We start from the raw sequence: 14,997 nt of genomic DNA, 5'->3' as shown, positions 1-14,997 counted from the left end.
AAGTCCTTTCTAATGTTATGATTGATGCCTCTAAATACACAGGCAGTGAGATGGCAATCACCAAGAAGGGAGAAAAGACATGAATAAATTTAGAGTTGAAATTCAGAACGTTTCTAATCATCAGAAGAATCAGGTTCTGGAACAGTTTTTCAACAGAAATCATGGTGGGATGAACTCTTTTCTGTACAAGATGACATCTGTGATTTCCGGCTCTGCCAATTTAATCAGAAGACTGTAACACAGCCTGGAGTCTTTATTTCTTGTGCAGAACAAAGAAAAAAGAAAAAAAGTCTGAATTCCCCAGTCTGGGCATCCTACTGTCTATGTGGGGACATAGCTACAGCTCTGTTCTAGGGATTAAAAGGAGAAAAACCACATTCTGCTCTGCTGCACCTTGCCTGTGCAGGCAGTGAGCTGTTACTGAGCTGTGGAGTTATGTTAAATAACTTTTGTGAAAGCATCTGTGGAAGTTTTAGACATGACTGCTTTTCTGCTGGAGGGCACTGTCATCAGAGATGAGCTGGTAGAAATGCTCATACAAGTGTTTCTTATTTTCTTCAGCAAAAGGTCAGCCAAGATTAGCTCCAGATATGTTAAACAATAGGTTAAATGACGCCAGCTGACTTTGTGCAGAAGCAGATTAGGAGTGCCCACAAAGGCCATTCCACAACTGAGCTCTAGAGGCAAATGAACTCAGGAAGCAAAAACAACAGCTTCTGCCATTTCTTTGGTGACTGACACAGCTCAGTGGCTGTATCTATGCAACCAGTTATTTCTGCTGCAGTCTGAATTATAGTCTCCATACAGTGAGGACCTTTGAAGTATCAGGCTTGTAACATGTCTGGACAAGTTGAAAACACTTTGTTTCCAGATTTATGCATTCTCAGATGTTTTCCTGTGGTGCACTGGGAAATGCCTGATGGAGGGAAAAATCAATGGACAATACGGACTTGTGCTTGCTTTCATGCTGCCTTGATGCCCCTTTCTTCTTGGCCTGTTTGGATGGCTCTGTACCACACCGCTGGGCCTTGCAAGTGCTGAAATGCTGGTGAGTGGGTGTTTGACACCTTGACTAATGAATATCTCATTCTGGCGAATCACTCACAAAGCTACCACAGAGCTTTAGCATGGCACTCACACTGGCACATTTTAGACCAGTGTCTTCTTTCTAAGGGTGATCAGTAGGTGCTTACAGGAGCAGTGTAAAAAACATGTACCAAATTAAATGTACTCTGCTTTCCAGCCGTGAGTGACTTATGGACTTCCTAAATCACTTGTTCTTCCTAGGTGTTACATCCCAAATGCTGTGTTTAACAACTACACATTAACTTGTACTTCAGCATTGCTTTTTGGGGTGCTTTTTTTACTTCTTTTTTAATCTACTTATATTTTTAACCTCCATAACATCTCAATGAGTTCCACAATTTAATTATACATTAAAAAAAGAACTGACTGGCTTGCAGGACTTACAGTGCACTGTAGCTACGCATTCCTCAAAGCCTATTTGCCATTTTAGTGCCCTTGTTGCAAAGTTCCAGCCTACAGGGACACATACAGAAGCTAGAAATGGAAAAGATCTATTATATCATAGTGTTAGCTCCAGCCTTAATAGAAAATGTTTCAGTCACAGCTTGACATGATAACATCAGTGTACTTTAAAGATACAGCAGGTCTCCGAACAGTCTGCAGGGTGTGAAAACAAAATGACTTCTACAGCCTCCAGGGTGTTTTTCCTCGACAGAATGAGCAGGACAGGATTCATGCTAGAGCTACTGTGAACATCTCTTATGGAATTGTCGTTTTCCTGGCAATTTTAGTTCTAGAGGTATATCCTATCCTTCAACAATTGCTAGACTAAAACTGTGTGCATTTCCTTTTATTTGTAATACAGAGATCACCTCGTTGTATTAATAAGCCAAGGTTTGTAAGTATCTTCATGGGGAATACAGTTGGTTTTCCATACCGTAAACACTGTTTAAAGAAGAGGCATCAAATGGTTGAAAGTTTACCATAAATAGTCAGTCCAGAAGTAGAGCTCAGTCTTAAACATGAAGGTCATCTTCTAAGGATTATACAGGATTGTCTCTCACTTGAAATTTTTTGATCAATAGTGAGTTTGTTCTTTTTTCCCCAAAGCTTCTTCTCTATTTCAAAGAAATAGGAAATTAAGGAAGCATTTACATCACTTTATTTTAAATCACATTAAAGCATCACAGTGGTCATGTCTAAAATTATATAAAGTGTGAAATAAGAAAAAAGGAAGAACTCAGAATAAGCATAAACTGTTGAAAAACACAATTTCCTCTGGAATAATTCAAAAGAAATAAAGATCAGTTAGTTTAAACAAAAACCCTTTTGGTTATCTACCGAGGGCTTTTCCTAACAAACAACACCACCACCCCCACCACTGCAGATTTATGTAATTCTTTTATTTAGTGGCAATTGAAAGTGGTATACAGATGATATATGGGAATATTTCATACATCTTTAAAAAGCAATCTCTTCCTGAGTAGAAAAATTGTAACTATTCTCTGTAAACAGTAGTATAGTGTATGTTGGAGTAGCAGGATTGGTTTCTCAATATCTCTGTAGTTCTATCTATAGGCAAAATATATGAGCTACTGTCTGTTTTCCTCTTTTCAAAAAATGATAACAAACAAATGCTGAAGAAAATGCCTAACTGTATGCTAGAAAACCTTCCTCTAAACCAGTCCTCAATATCTGATTAAGATAGCATGGATTTTACATTAACCTAGCTTTTTTTTTTTCTGAAAGAGAAAAAATATATTACCTTTTTTTTTTACTCAAGAAGTTTTAAATCCTCCAGCCCTGCTAGTAGATGCAAAGTTTTATTTCTGTCTTTTATAAATGGAAATGTCTAAACCTTATGATTGTAGAAAAAATATTATAAATCTGCATCAAAGGAACAGTAATTGTAAATCAAATAAACCCTAAAAAACCCATACTTCTTTTAAAATTCCTTGATGCTTGAGGGCAGTAATATGATTCTTGGCAACTGGGACAAAAGACTTTTCTGTGCTTGGGACTGATAATATTCTAATTCCTACCTCTTTGTAGCCATTTGTTGTAATGATATATAACTTAGATTGCGTTTTAGCCTCACTCTGCATTCCAACAAACTCATACAGATTAGGTGACTCCAAAGTGAAAATGTTATTTATTTTCAAAGGTATGTCCTTTTTCCCAAAGTGCCCTCAATTCATAGGAACATTCAGTGGTATGCTGAACAAGGACACCAAGCTTTTATAACAGATGAAATTTTGTAAAATTCAGTAATTCATCACATCACCTGCCTGAGTATATTTTAACCTAAATAGAGTTGAAATGTCATACACATTTTAATTAGCAGACTATATACTATTGGTAGATTTTAAATCAGGTACAGGTTTATAATATCTGAGAGTATATGTAGCAAGAACAAATTGCCAATCTGTACTTGGCTGAACGCAAAATTAGCAAAATTTGGTGCAGGGCAGTTACGTAAAAGACTTCAGTTCTATTGACCCAGATCTCAAAGCTCACCTTAGGCTTTTTATAGGAGTTTTAACCATTATAAGTGGCTATGATTTATATACATTTCTAACTGAAGCAGGTTTTCCAGACTGCACATCCATGGAGTCCACCTATGAGGCATATGGGGACTGTGGAGCGAATAAGATGCAAGCAGCATTGGCTTTGGGGAACAAATGGATTCTTAGTGAACCACTAGCATCACCTCAGTAAGTTTTGGAAGTCTGTTCAAAGCTGCCCTTCTCTGTCCCCACTGAGAATTCGCACAATTAAAAGTAGCATAACGGTTTTATTCAATATTCCTTTTCCTTTTTTTTTTTCTATGATACTCAACATTAATTTTCACTGTAATTCTGTTCCAGGTGTTTGTGCTCTACAAAAGGTTTTTGTTTCCAAGTACATGTTCTGCTACAGTAATTATCCATCCTGCACTGTAATTCGAGCCTGAAAGTTGATTTATTCTCCATGTGCTCTTTGTAGAATTCAATGTGTCACCTTTGTAACTGACTTACATCTGACAACGCTGATCTAAACAGTTGCAGAAATGTCTCATTGCCTTCGCAGTTACGAGCCCAATTAACTTGTCAACATTTTCCAGTAGTTATTTACTACAGATTTACCACATTTCTAATCAGCTACAGAAGTGGGAGAAAGAAAGACAATTAGTGTAGGGAGTGTCTTTCCTTGCAGTTTTCTAGTAACAAGTGTAACTGGACCCTCATTTCACAAGTATTTTAGGATATATAGGAGTTGGAAACGGTGATGGGTCATAAAATCACAAAGAGGGTTGTTCACTGAATGTGATGTGACTCCAAAGCCTACTGAAATTAGTTTTGTACTAATAATTTTTTCATCTACAGACACATTTAAAAATGAGATTACCCCATCTGTCTTAGCATACTTCATATGCCATTTCATATGCAGTTTGCTTCCTAAAGACCAGCTTCTGCTGTCTCTGTTCCTCATATGCTGAGAACACCACAGCTGCATGGAGAAGGTGAAAATTCAGAACAAAATGAGAACACTGGCCATTGTTCTGATAGCATTAATCCCTTTCATAATTTGCTTCTTTGTGTGTATGCTGTATCACCCAAACTAAATTTCTCCTAGGGAAGTATCACAGTGAAAGTTGTGTGATTTAAATATAGCCAGAGACAGCAAGGTGCCTTGCTAAGGGCAGGTCACTGTGCATTGCACTTTCTGGAGTTGTTGAAAGGTGCAAAGATCAGAAGCTGACACCTTCACAATAAACACTGTCTTCGAAACACCTTAATTCTTTTATGAGACTACAAGCAACTACTCTCTTTGAGAGGGCACTGCCCTCACACTTTTTCTTCAGCATGGCCTTCTGGCGGTGTGGCAGGAGGCAGTGGCTTTGGTGGTGGCTGCTGGAGGTTCCCAGCAGCCTTTTCCAGGCCTTCATCCCCATCATCAGCTGCTAGTGACATGACGGTACCATGGTGGTGGTGGTGCTGGGAGGAATTGTACAATCCATTCTCTGTCAGGGTACATCATAACCTGCCATGTTTAAAAGGTTCAGCACTCTTTGACAAAAGGTTTCCCTGTGAATGTGTTTAGTATCAAACCTTGCTGGGGTGAGAGGAGATGCTTTTAGGTCTGGGAAAATACGTATTGTGTTCAAAAACAAAATCATGATGATCTGTCCTTAGATAGTTCAAGTTGTAATTCTGGTTTTAAGATACCCAAGGGATATAGGTAATGAATATAAAACTAAAGTTGTTTCTTTTCCAAGAGGGTGCTCTGTCTGAATGGAAACCATGGTAAGTAGGGTTACCATGCTGGTACCTTGCTCCTGAGTGATAAAAATGCACATAGAGTAGGTTTTGTTCTTAGTAACAAGGCCTAATCAACTGAGTTTTCAAATAGCTCCCTCCAGCCCTCCATTGCAACTGCCATGCTTGTCCCATGCAGTATGTATGCCCAGGCTTCATGCTTTCATGTTCACTAATCCTTCAGGCATGCAGTAAGCAGCACAAAATACCTTTCACACAAAAGAAAACAATTTGTTCTTGTTTGTCATTGCTTTATTAGAATATACAACTAAGATCCCCTTCCCTGCAGAGTTGTCGTGAAGTATGACTCATCCTTGCCCAACATGTTGGATGTTCACTTTAATTAGAATATGTGCATCTAAAGATTTTTGTAAACACTTGCTGTTAATAGCAGATTACTCCCCGGTATACAATGGGAAGTATAAGCAATTTTAATACATTTAATATAAACTGTATATTTTAAGTCATGTTAGGGCAGCGCACTGACAGAAATTAATTAGGGAAATTCTCTCATTAGCGTACATTGGCTGCCATACAAATCACGCTGGCATGAAAAATTGGAATAATGCAAATTGTACTCCACAGTGATGATAAAATATTTTCTAAACACTAAATATTATTATACAAATCTTTGATATCTATCCTGTGTGGCAAATCTGGATGAAGATCCAGTTTATATAATAATGAGTGAAAACAGATAAAGTATTGCTACTTTCTAGTTGCTAATGGTACGTGTGAAATAGGCTAACCTTCATAGAATCATAGAATAGTTTGGGTTGGAAGGGACCTTTAAAGGTAATTTTTTCCAACCCCTTTGCTATGAGCAGGGACATCTTCAACTGGATCGGGTTGCTCAGAGCCCCACCCAAGCTGACCTTCAATGTTTCCAGGGATGAGGCATCTGCCACCTCTCTGGGCAACCAGGGTTTCACCACTCCTGTCATACAAAAATTATTCCTTATATCTAGTCTACATCAAACCTCTTTAAAGTCATTTCCTTTTGTCTTATCACCATCTGCCTGTGTAAAAAAATCTGTCCCCCTCTTTCTTACAGGCCCTCTGACTGTATTGATAGGCACCTGTAAGGTCTTCCTAGAGCCTTCTCTTCTCCGGGCTGAACAACTCAATTCTCTCATTAAGTAATGAGGCTCCAGCACTCTGATCTTTGTGGCCCTTCTCTGGACCCACTCTAACAGGTCAATGTCTTTCCTGTCCCGTGGACGCCAGAGCTGGATTCAGTACTCCAGGTGGGGTCTCACCAGATTGGAGTAGAGGGGCAGAATCTCCTTCCTTGACCTGCTGAACACGTTTCCTTCTCATTTCACATACAAATGTTTTCCTCAGTGCAGGCAGGTGAAATACCTTTATACTTAGTGGGATCTAACCAACCCATGTAACAATGCCAGCATTTGACAAAGCACAAATTGATGATCCAGAGATTTTACAATTTCTCTCTGGGGAGATTGTAAAAAAGATTGCCTTTCCAAACGTAGCTTAGCACACTTGAGTAAGCTTAGACTGTTCTCAAAATTTAATAAGAGAATGATAATACTGTGTGTTTATGTGTACATGTCTTTCTCCGTTGTGCAGTAATAAATCATATTTGTCTGTAAGCAACTTATCCTTTTTCTGTTTTAAATTTCAGTGTCATTCACTGACTCAGGATGTCAGAGATTTCATTATGTACCATAATGCTGTATTGCTATGTGTTAAAAAGAAGGCTCTAGGGTATGAGACTAATTGACTATTAAAATAATCTATACTTTGTGTTCTCACATCGTCAGATCAATAGCACATGATTTGAGCATTATCATGCCTTTTACGTCTCAGAAGTCTTCACAGGGTGCCACTTCACACTTTCACAGAAGAGTATATTTCAGTATTTTTATCTGTCAGCCAAAAAAATCCCTGAACACCAGAATCTTAACTGAACTAGTCTTATTTCTGAGAAATTCATAGACACCTTAATCTTATTGTGGATATTTTTGATCTCATGCATCATTTCTGTTGGTGGAAACCTGACCATTTATGTAAATAAGTATTCACATATCTAAGCTGCAGGATCAGGAACTTGAAGGTCTAGCTCATTCCATTTACTTGATGTGGATAACAGTGTACCCCTGCACTGACACAGGCTGGACTTCACCAGTTCTCCCACAGTCCTCTTGTGGCAGGTCAGAATTTTTTGGCTTTCTTTTGTCGTTGATCTGAACTTAAGATGAACATCTACCAGAAAGAAAATGTGCATATGTCACAGGACTATCAGAGAGTCTTCCTGGAGTGATTTAAGTGATATAATGACAACAATTTGGTGTATGCTCCTAAGGCAATGATCGAAAAAATAGAGATTTCTTCATATGTCTGATGTAGACTTGAGGCAGTAAGAAACTGGATTATTTTTTGTGGCATCATTGAGTAAATGTGAGAGAACTTGAAAGTAAAATGTCACCTTGCTTGTATCAATGTATCAATAGTATTAAAACATAGAATCAAGGCATCATAACAATCTATAATAGACTTGTTTCCAACTATTTCATAGAGTTTGGTGCCTTAGAAAATGAGTAACAACTGTGGATCTTTAAAGTATGCAATAAATGGAAACAATTCCTTCCATAAAATGCTCAGACTGTAATGTGGATCCTGTAACCTTATTACCAGAAAATGTTACAACAGAGGAGTTGCTAAGGGAAGAGGAGCAGTTGTGAGCTTACATATAATTCTTCTACATTACTGTTCATTAAATAAAATAAGGCAATATTATTTCCAGTGGTAAACCACAGAGAAAAAACAAGGATAAATTTTGTTTGGATTTTTGCTCTTATTTCCTTGTTCACCCACCCACAGCCCTGGCTGCTGCTTTCCAGAGACAAATGTATTGCCTGGTACTAAGTATTTACAGAGAAAACATGCAAGCCAGCAGGAAGAATGATGGTGTTACTACTGCAGGAATAATCCTTAAATTGTATATTTGTATTCTGTTGAATGATTTCTTTGTCTTTTAAGCTATATTACAGTACCTTTTCTCTCTACTTACATTTTATAGATGAGGCAGTAGAGTTAATTCCTAGTAGAAACAGGAATTGGAAGAATAAAATTCCAAGCAAAGGAGTAAAGAACAGATGGATGGAACCAGGTTTCTTTCCCCATAATTTTGAATATTCTGGTGATGCTGAGAGATGTTTGGCAAGGCATAAGCAATATGGAGTCACTCTTCCAGCAGAACAACGATGGGCAATAGTCAGAAGTTGCAACAGGAAATTTTGCCTAGCCATAAAGAAATTACTTTTCCCTTGAAGACAGTTAAGCACTGAAACAGGTTGCCCCCATTGTGGAATCTCCAGCCTTGGAAGTATTCAAAGTTTGCCCACACAAGATACGTTATTCCCTTACAATCTAAATTATTCTCTGGTCCTATGAATTAAAAAATGTTTACAACATTGTGCTTAATGTTTTGAGGTAGCAAGTGGTCTTTCTCTTTCCCAAATGAAATGCTCAGTTCTTCTTCCAAAATCATTCCTTGTCCCATTAGATCCCAGATGTCTAGATGGCTAACTGCAGTTGACTTGGAGGCTGCCCAGCCATTGTTAAAATTGTCATTTATGTCCTGCAGGTCAGTAAGACTCCAGTACTCATCATTCCAACGTGATTGTCTTTGTATAACCTTGATAATAAGGACAAGCTCTGAAAATATTGCAGACATTACAGATGCTGCTAACAATCCGCAATTTCATAAGTAAAATTAAAAAGTGAAATAGAAATATTATTGTAGCATGGCAAGAGATGCATATGGAAAAAAGCATGCCTAGGAAAAGTCAAGATTAATTTCTCATAACTATAATTTTTTTATTCCAACTCTGCTGCTAGCAAACCTCAGGAAAAAAATAAGATAATATTATTCCTAATGGCAAACCAGAGAAAAACATAGCGGTAAATTAAGTAATGTTTTGTATGATGACTTATCTAAGAGCTATGAGGTGAAGTGTCCTTGCAGAACACAGACAAAGCAAATATTATTCTCATAGTTTACATTTAGGTGCATCCTGGTAAGTCACCTTCCCAAATGATGCACACAGGTCCCTTGAGATGTCCCCTGCATAAATTTAATGATATTCTTATAAATCTCTGGGGACAGTTAAAAGCTGTGCTAATTAACAACATTAAACAAAAATAGGGCTACCTGCAGCATTGCCAGGGCTTTTGGGAACAGCTGTTTTTGCAGAGAGGGGTTATTTGCAAGGATTCAGCAACAAAACCATCTGCCAGTATCTCCTCCACAGCCTGGAACTCCATTTTTGTCTAGTGTATCTAGTGAAGGGATGCAACAGATAGGCTGTTTTCTCATCTTTAAGCCACATTTTTTCAGCTGAATCTTTAGATAACCACTCTGCAACCATAGAAACAGTTTGACCAATTGAAATGCACACTGGATTTTTATCACTTAAGTAATCATTTTTCCTTATCGTGAAAATAACTTGAAAACCAGCAGCGTGTGAAGTTAGTTCAGATTCAAGTTGTCTTCCACTGGAAAGAAACCTTTGGTCAAGACTCCACAAATGCAACGTATCCATGTCTAATGCCTAGTGTAGAAAGGACATAGCATTTGAAAATCCTTCATGACACACTCTTCAGCCTGACATTTGAATCTATTTATCTACCATTTCCTCCCTCATTCAGGAAGCTGAGATGATCTGTGCAGGGAAAGGCAAAGGAGGTGCTATCATTTCATTAAGGATAAAAGATTATTTTAGCAAAGGTATTTCATATTGTTAAAAACTAAAACCAAGGGAAATTGTCACAGAGTCCGGGTTAAATTCAAGACAGAAAGGATTAATAGCACATCAAGAACCCTATGTAACTTGTATTAATATATTCAGCATTTTGACTTTAACTTCATTTAGATTTTCATCTTTCATTTCCAGAAGTATAGCAGCTAAGGCAGAGGAAGCAGTTCATATTTCTCAAAGTATTGTTTGAGGCTGCAGCAGACTCAAGAGGATTTGAGTAGGCATGGTTTACAGTGAGTTCAGCCTTTTTTCATAGCTGAGAACTAATTACACTTTTTTGGCAAAATTAAACATATTGTGCTACAGCGTGATGTTGTAGCAAGGGGTGAATTCTGTAACTAGTTCCACAGCAGCAGAATGACAGAAAACACAAAATTTTGAGGCTAAAAATCTAACAAGGGTTTCCCATAATGCTCTGTCATTAAAACTATGGTTTTTCCTTAGGGTATCTCCAAAACATTGCAGTTTCATTACTTTCTGAAGGCTAGAGAGTTATGTATGTCCTGTACCCTATGCATCACAAGCAGGTATTTATGCTGTTTGTTGAAAGAACAGATTTGGTTTTAGTAGCAGCTTCTCAGTTTTTAATTTTAGCTATGTCACCGTGGTAAAATTCAAATATTTTTTATTTCAAATGTACACAACAGTACATTTATTTTAAAAGGGTTAAGAAATCATGATTAAATGTCAACCTATTAAGAGAGCCACAAGAAAAATGGCTCTTTCTCAAATTGCTACATTAATGAAAACTTTGGAATATAAAAAGGGTTTAATATTGAAGTATTTGATGTGCAGAAGTGAGCTGATAGAATTTATCTTTGTTAAGTGACAACAACTGTGAATTCATTCCCACAAAGGAAATCTTTAACTGGTGACAGCTAATTGAGAAAGGCAGAACACAGTATGAAATTTATTCCCACTTTCCTCTGTGGAGAAGCAAGGCTAAGAGTGTGGTATTATTTCTTCCTGAAGACACCTTCAGTAGCCTCTTTTACATTGATTCATTGCTATTCAATGCACTTGCTTTCTATTTATTCCAGTTTCACTGTAGCTTTGGTAGACAGTAAATCAGCCTTGCTCATTGTACACAATTAATTGCCTATCTATGAAACAGGACTAGAAACCTGACAGATGATAATTGTCAACAAAGTAGCAGGGGGAGTGGGAGGACTGGATTTAGGTAAGGGTGGGAATGGTAATAACTAGTATGGGGCAAACTTTTGTTTAACAAAAGTCTTAGCATTTCTTTTTGAGATTGACTAAAGTAAAAAAAAAAAATCTTCATTATTTGGTAAAGCAAGGAGTATCTTTGGTGTATTGTTTGGTGAACAAAATACTTTGCATGCAGTTTGAACTGTTCTTAGAAATGAATGTCATCTCATACCACCAAACCAAAGTATGTTTTTACAAATAAAAAAAAGGTTTTACAATATGCTTTTCCAATCCCAAATCAAATAATTTGGAGATGATGCATTTCAAAAATTTCACAGAAGCATTTTGGTACCTCTGCATGTTCAGCTTTTTGCCCCTAAATTTTGCGCAAGAAAAACATGCCCAATTTTAGTAACTTCTTTCTCCCAGTAGACATGGCTGATAATACAAGTAAGCTGAATATGTGCTGGCTGCAGCCAAAGGGTAGCCACTGATGCTGACAATGGTAAAGACTGTTTCTCCTTCTCAGTTTTAAATATACGTGTTTTGGTTTGTTTTCTGCCATGCTGATGAATTAAAGTGGTTCATAAAGTGGTCTGAAAATTGCCTTAGCTAGCATAAAGAGAGGAGGTGGGCTGTAGTGGGCTGCAGCACTGGGAACAGGGTGATAAGGAGTGATAAGGAACAAGCAAGGCTTCCCTCCATGAGCAGCAGTGAGCCCCCTTCCTGTGCCCACTGGGCTGTAGCCCCTACCATTCCCCCACCTCAGCCCCACCAAGAGGGACTTGAGCCCTGCTACTCTTGGTGCTCATGAAGGAAATTTATGGTGCAAAGGAATTATGGAACTAAAATGAGATCAATAGTTTACAACTTTTAGGGGGCCTGGATACTGTTAAGATAGACTCCTACCTAGCATTCAATTTCTGCTTCGCATTAAGGGGGATGCAAATCCACAGCCCCACTTTAAGAGGAGACACCTAACCATCAAGCCTATAGCATCCTTTAGCCTACAGTGCTGTGCTGCAAACACCACAGACCAGGACAGATGGCAATGGAGTGTGACACGTCTGCAATGCACAACTCCCACACATACAGCAGCTGAGCTGACCATCCAGGCCTACTGTGCTCTGCCCCTGCTTCATTGCTCTGCCTCTACTTTGCACCCAATGCATGGCATGGGCAGAGTCAAAACTCCTTGAGTTATGAACCACGCTGTGATGATTTGCCTGGGAACAAAGCCCGGTGCAATTAATGAAAGAGTCAGAGAAAATGTTCTGAAGACTCCACCTTTATCTCTTTTTCCTGCTGCCAACACAGGCAATTATAACCAGCTCTGCACTCCCAGCTGCACCCAGGTTGCCAGCACTGTCTGTTGTCCTTTCTTCAGAGCCCCAATCTCTGTGTTAACCAGAGCTCCCAGCTGTGACTTTACATTCAGGTTTCAAGTTACAGCAGCCCTTGGCAGGACTGAATCTAGCTTTCACCAGCACCATGTGCAGCTCATCATCACTGGGATCCCTCAGTCCCTACATGATCCCAGCTCGCAGGTGTGGGTGCTGCTGAACGACTATTTCAAAAGTAGAAATTCATTCAGCCACACCACCACTTCCCTCAGCTTACTAAAAATAGTGGCCTCACTCCTACAAGACACCATGCATTTTCCATTCCAATGCAAGGAATCCTTATAGGAGATGATTATGGGGTCTATCCTGCCAGTTGCTTCCCTCCAGGGTAATGCAGCATTAGTCCAGTCAGGAGGCCAAAACACCTCATCCAAAGACAGAACTTCAGCAGTTGAAGTAACCCACACCCACAGGGGATTTTGCACCACTGTCACAGAAGAACCACCTTGGTAGACTTATTTTTTAAATTCTTTGTCCGGCAGTAGACACATCAAACCCTACTCCACACTGCAAAGCCACAGGAGCACCACGGTGCTCTCCCTCCAGCACGATACAGGAGATAAAGTACTGTTACTGGGCACTGCTGCTGTGTAAATCTCAGCCTCTGTTTCAGACCAAGAAAACTAATTTTAAGTTTCCAAGAGAATTTAATCCATGGGATTTATCAGTCTTTTTCAGCAGAAAACACTTAGCTCTGATAACAACCCACCAGTACCTAAACTGTGAAAGGTTACAGAATTCATTAGACTTGTAGATGGCTAGAAACAGATTTAGTAACAGCACTGGCAGGCTGTTTTGATTACTAATACCATATTGGTGTACAACTGCCACAGTCTCAAATGCCAAAACCTTTTTGCACCTGAAGCTCACTTGCTCTGGTCAGGCCTCCCCTGTCAGCTCAACACCAGCACCACTTAATTAAGAACCAGAAAAGTCCTGTTTAAAAAGGGGCTGCAGAACAGAGCTGTGAAACATGAAGCTTCATGCAATCTCAAACATGATGCTCACATGGAACAAGGTGAGACAGCCACCTTTTTTATCTTTTGCATTTTGATCCTGTTTTATGACTACTTGAGCTTTGACTCCATTTTTCAATACAGAAGTAAGAAATTCCATTTTGTAAGTTCAATACACACCTCTCACATATAAACATGATTTTCTTTTCTCCTTGAGTAAAAAGAGGCAGCTTAAAAGACAAGTTCCCTGTGCTGAAAGGCTACAGAAAGATCACTTTTTGTACTGAAGGTCCCTCTGACTAACCTGCATGGAAAGCAGAGTTAAAACACTTTCCTGCCTCACAGTTCCAATCTTGCTACCTTGCCATCAGACTGCAAGAACCAAGCTATGATTAATACATATACAGTGAGACAGAAAAAGATGACTTAAGTTCACATATCCCAAAAGAGCAGCTTTTGAAGATGTAAAAGCTACATTCCTTTTGAAAACCTGTCCTATTCATAAATTCTGCAGAGCAAAACATGTGCTCAGTCCTCTCATCTTTACCTCAGCAGGTGTGCTACTCCTAGAAGGCAAGAGAGCTCTGCAGAAATAAAATAGGTTGTTGATACTGAAAGGGCAGGATACAACCAACATTTGCATGTGAGCTAGTACAGAGCAAGAGTGCAACTATATGAAGTTGTCATAGCAGAAAAGACTGGCTGGAGAAGGCTAGGAATAGACTTCGTGATAGAACAAAGCTGGAGAAATGGGACTATGTCCGAGAAAATACGGGTAAGTGAGCTACTAGACTCCCCCTAAAGAATCTTTTTAAAAAAGAAAAAAAATCAAGCCAGGAATTCCAGTATACCTGCTGGAACTCCCCTGAAGAAAATAAATTTTATTTCTCACCAGGAATGTAACCCTCATTTTCCAATAAGGCTCAGCCTGCCCCTGTGTGTTCACTCTGTATCAGTGCCCAAGGCAGCCTGGAATTTATGCAGTGACATCTGGAGAACTGGTATAATAATGCCACATATAAGAAGTTCGTCAACCGTGTGCCATTTACACAAGAAATGAAACAAATCCCTTACAGGCTTACAAAGCTCATACTTAATATACATTTTACATTAATTCCACAAGAAAAAAGCAGTTTGAGTGAGACAGGTTGTTCCTTACCAAATGTAATGATCCTATATGGTGGCCAAAAAGAACTAAGCTACATTTCAATGCACTGCATGCATGGCAACAAGACATGAAAAATTCTTCAGATATGAGCACCAGAAAACTGAATTGTGAGTTCCCACAAATTCCTCATAATTGCCTCTTCAAAACAGTTGCTTGGAGAATACCTTCTCCTTAAGCTGACAGCCAAACAGCTATAGGAAAGGGATATAG

The sequence above is a fragment of the Pipra filicauda genome, unplaced genomic scaffold (genome assembly GCF_003945595.2).
Source record: "Pipra filicauda isolate LSUMZ 115617 unplaced genomic scaffold, ASM394559v2 scaffold128_size5466820_pilon, whole genome shotgun sequence".
NCBI lineage: Eukaryota > Metazoa > Chordata > Aves > Passeriformes > Pipridae > Pipra > Pipra filicauda.
Note: the sequence above shows the minus strand (reverse complement) of the source record.